Source organism: Chlamydotis macqueenii, chromosome 4, assembly GCF_036417535.1.
Source record: "Chlamydotis macqueenii isolate bChlMac1 chromosome 4, bChlMac1.mat, whole genome shotgun sequence".
NCBI classification, from domain to species: Eukaryota; Metazoa; Chordata; class Aves; order Otidiformes; family Otididae; genus Chlamydotis; species Chlamydotis macqueenii.
Genome location: NC_141559.1, coordinates 74,707,026 through 74,712,086, shown reverse-complemented (window position 1 = coordinate 74,712,086; position 5,061 = coordinate 74,707,026).

Genomic DNA, 5,061 nt, shown 5'->3' with positions numbered 1-5,061 from the left:
CCCATGATAGGCATGGAATAATATTGACTTGGCTTTCATGGCAGCCCCATCACTTAGTTCTGAGCTGGAAGGATAGGTGCCACTTGTATTTTTAATGGGTATGAGAAAAGAGAAAGGATTACTTAAGATTAAAGGGGAAGGAAGGGAGTATTTTTGAATACCCCGAATTCTGACTAGCAGTTTTCTCTCACGTTGCTGTAATCAAAGGTTCTTTAAAACAAAACACAAAAATCAAACCTCCCTGAAACCATGAGTGTGATGCTACTATCACTCCATAAATCTTTGTGGTCAGTCTCTTAGGATCAGGTTGTCAGCCCATTGCATTTGCTGTTCTGTTCTAGCGCAACATACTGCCCTAGTCTGCTTTTGTAGTTCAATAAGAATTTTTCCATTATTAAAACTGCTGCTCACTCTGTAGTAGTATGCAAAATCTGTTTTTAACATACTATCAGACTATCAGTGATAGGCATTAGCAGGGTGCTTGTAATATTTGTTCCCTAATATTTTGGGGACAGGTATCCTAAAAACAAGGGCTTGATGTTTATGCCAGAATTACCCTGTTCCTACATTTTAATAAAGAGAATAAATTTTGTTAATGACCTGTTAAGTAACTGTTGATTCAAAAGTACTGTTATAATGGTCTCATCTCTCTAATAATGTTTACAAGACTTGTAATAATAATTAAAAAAAAAATCCTATCACTCCTGAAACAGGAGAAGGTATCTAGTTTCCATCAGTCTGAATCTGTATCCATAAACTTCATTTTTTCTGTCACCTTTTCAAAGTTTATACATGCCAGTCTTAATCTTGTTGCAGTTAGATGGTCACAACTTTAAAAACATAAACAAAACCATTACAGAGTAAGAATTTTCTGTTTATGAAAACAGTAAATCAGGATTTAATCCCTAAGGGATTTTCCTTAATAAAGAGATGTAAAATTAGGAACATACGTAGGAATCGAGGCAAGAAACTCTGCCTCTGTATTTTGGAAGGGACACAGACATACACAATATCGGTCTTTTGATGTCTGTTCCCACTGTATTAGGTTTTATGTGTATAAAGAACATGCAGTACTTAAATTTCAGATTCTGTTGAATATTGGCTATTTTAAGTTTCTAATTCCTTTTATTTTAAATTAGTATCCCTGTGGTTCACTACTCTGATATGACCCGCTGTGTAAAGAAGGCTCAGCCGACAAAGCATTTACAATATTTTTGGCATAGAGATATATTTATATCAGAGCAAGTTCTAGTTTCTTGCAGTACTTACACATACTGTTTACAGAGTAAATTTTTCTCTTTCTGAGAATAATTGACTTCATTGTGTCATGACAGTCATACTTATAGTATGCATCTTTCGAGCCCTATTCAGATATTTAATTTTTTTTCTCAACCATATACTCTTAAGATTTTTAAACTGTAAAAATACTTATGTAATCCAGTACATATACCCATAACACTGTCTTTACCGGTGTAATACAAGATTTGCAAATATGTAAATTTTTTCTGATAATTTCCTTTTTTATATAAATGTATATATTTCTGAAGTGGATAAACTTTCAATGCCAGTTCACCTAATTTTGTGCAGTTGTCTTTAACTTCATGGGTGTGCATTTTAATGCTTTTGTTTGTCGTTGTGTTAAATAGTGCTTGATGCTTCTAACCATGAAGTTAGAAGAATTAGTTTTCAGCCCTCTTGTGAAGCAAATCTTCATGTAAGCAACACTATCAGGAATTTGGCATTCTAGTCATCAGACAGCGTGGCTGGGGATGGAAATTACTGATTTTTCATTTACTTCAAAGTTTCCCGAGTGCAGGGTTGAGGACTGAAGCATTCATTTTACCTACGGACGCAAAATGCAAGTATGACCATAATAAAAAGAGCATCTCAGAGGAACAGGAATGTTTGAGCAAGCCAAGTCTCCAAAGGTGTTCTTCAGGCGCTTGCTTGGAAAAAGAGGACCTTCGCACTTCTCAGCACCTAATAGCCCTTCTGCCCTGAAACCTCAGTGTTACCTGGTAGGGTTACATCTGTAGATTAGTACAAGTACAGTAGGCTTACAGCCTAATAAGTTTGCATCTCTGACATCTTCAGAATTCAAGGTAAGAGGTACAGATGATGTTGTGCTAGGTAACTCTCTCATCGCTCCAGAGACAGGTAGAAGGGCTCCAAACCAATCTGCAATCACTTACACTCTCTCTTCCAAGTCACTTTGCTCCTACATACTAGTCTAGTCTTTCTTTTTTTCTTTTTTTTTCTTTTTTTTTTTTTTTTTTTTTTTTTTTCCTAAGCAGAATTAGATTAAGTTAGATTTCTGGTGTTTGTAGGGAGGAAAGGCACAGCTGGAGCGCGTGGCTCCTAGTCTGTCTCCTGTACCTCCTACTAACCTGACTCTTTCTTTCACCATAAATCAGCCTCCTGCATGTACGGCTAAGTGCAAGCTCCTTAGCTTTAAAACAGTTTGTGGAGAAGTGTAAAGGCAGTATTTGGTATGCAAAAAAAAAATAAATAAAAAAGCAGTTTGTGAGTTTATTAATGTCCAAGTCAAAATAATATATAATAGTTTTGGAAAAAGTTTTGCCTTTTCTATCTAAACTTCTAAGAAAAAGTGTGACAGGTGATGTTTGGGGAGGAGATTGCTCTTCTAGGGAAATAAAATAGAGTGATTTGAAAAAGAAAAGTGTCAACAAGAGCCTGTCAATCAATAGGCAGCATATTGTAAAAAGTGATCTGCTATCCAGACAACTTTTCTATGACAATAAAGGTGCTTTGTGTTGGCAGCTTGTCAAGTATTCCCCAGTTCAGAACTTCAATTTTTAGAAGAATGCGAATAAGCAGCAAGAGTATTCGTGGCCTCTGGTGCTTCATGCTTTGGAAAGTTCGAAAGGGCTGTAACAATCCCTGAAGCTTTAATTGTGACTGTTTTGAATTTGGGGACATCTGCTGGTCAGCCTGTTCTGTGCAGGGTTCCGAGCAACAGGAACACAGCTGCTAAGTGTGTGCATAGAAGTCATTTGGGTAGAAATCAGTCCAAAGTTATTTTGGATAGAAGCTAGAGATTAAACCGTAACTTGAGGTGGGAAATTGATGGGCCAGGTATTTGAAACTGACGGTTTTGGCTCATTTTTCTCACATAAATAGCAATGTTATTTAACAAAATTACTCGTCAGAATGTCTTTTAATCTAGATGATCATGAAATTAATTGAATTTTATATTCCTGTGTTTATACTACTCTTAAAATATACTTTGAGACAGAATTCACATAATGGGCATATGGACATTCACATAATCTGAGCTCAACCTAAATTATCAACATCATGAAGCATTAAAGTGTTGTTCTGGACACTGAATATTTCACCTAGCAGTAAGCAAATCACATGATGTTGCAATAGTTTCAATCTTATTAAATGGACAGCTCCTTGAAGTCAAGGAAGTTTAGGGTTTTTTTGTAGGGTTTTTTTTGCATGTTTGTTTTTTTTTTTTTCCTAGCAAAGGGAATGCTTGAGATGGCCATCTGTACAACCTCTTAAATAGGAAAGTTCATAGTTCTTTTACTATAAATACTCAAAGTACCAAAATAGCAAATAACAAAAGCTACTAAAACTTTAGAAATAGATAGCATTTGAGCTCATTTTAAAACTGGATGAACCGCAGAGATTAAATTCAGTGGCCTTAGGGCACATAGTAAGCCTTGTAGCATAGCCAGCCCCCAAATCTGTTCCTTTGAGACTTCCATTCCTGTATCTTCTCCTGCAACTAAGGATGAAGATGCCATTAGAGAGCAGCTAAAAACAATCTCAGCACCTTTAGTGGCAAATGGAATTGGTATAGAAGCAACTTGTGGAGAATATACATCTAGAAGGCACATAATGCTTACAAAGTCATAAATGTTGCAATTAAAAGAATCAGCTTTACTTGGAAAAGGATTTTGGCAAAACAAACCCGAACCTCCACAAGGAGCATTGTAACATTAAAAGCGAAAGTTGGGTGTTTGATTTCCTTCTGGCTAAAGCAATCATTACACCTTTGGCTGTGTTTAAGTTATTAATCAGCTTGAACCATGAAGCTAGATTTACATTTAATCTCAATTGTGTATAAAAATTTCCTTATGCCCCCCCACCCCGAGCATAAAGTCAATATTTTTCAAACTTAAACCCAAAGTGGCCTCTCAGTTTAACAGATTGTCTAAAAATCTGGCAACATTCATTATGTTGCTGTTCCAGCTGCTCTGCCCTTTCCCCACCTGCTGCTTCAATTATCTTCCTTTTCTTTTTTTTTTTGGTCAGCTCAAATAAACATAAAAAGATGTGTTTTTGTTTGGTTGTGGAGGGAGATGGAAGTAGACCAGAACACATTATTTTTTTTTTCCTTCCACGTAGTTGTTCCATCAAATGTTTCTCAGATACTTATACATTAAAAATTGCTTCTATGTACTGTTTTCAAATCATTAGAAAAGTTCTCCTTCCTTACATAAATAAATAAAATTCAAAAAAGTAACTCCCTCCTGGGAAGAGTATGATTGCAGCTGGGACAAAAATTAAGTTTCTAACAGTACTTTTGACATGGCCTTACCTACACTACACATAGGCCATGAGAGACTATTAATGCTGTTGTTGTGACACAGCTGAAATTATGAAAACCTACTGCATAATTTTTAAAAAGGCATTTAAGTTCAGTAATTTGAAAGAAAAATCCCTCATGAGCTTTTCGGTAGCAACGCTACATCTGCGGAAGCTCACTTGTACCAGCACCAGCAGAGTCCCAGGTGTCAGTGAGACACACGGCACTTCTAGGGCTGCTTTTGGGGTATTTGGTAAAGACAATTCGTGTTTGTCTGCACCCACACTCCCACCACTCCACGTCTGGTATGACTGCTCAGGGACTGGCTTTTACTTTGCTGGCACCTGGCAAGGAAGTTTCAATACTAAGACTCCCCTTCTGAAGGCCCATGGGAAAACTAGCAGAGCATTCACATACTGGCCTTGTTTTATTTAGAGGAACCAAAACTTTGAGAAGCGGAGTAAAAGGTCTGCATGAGATTAAAATGAATGACGACAGTG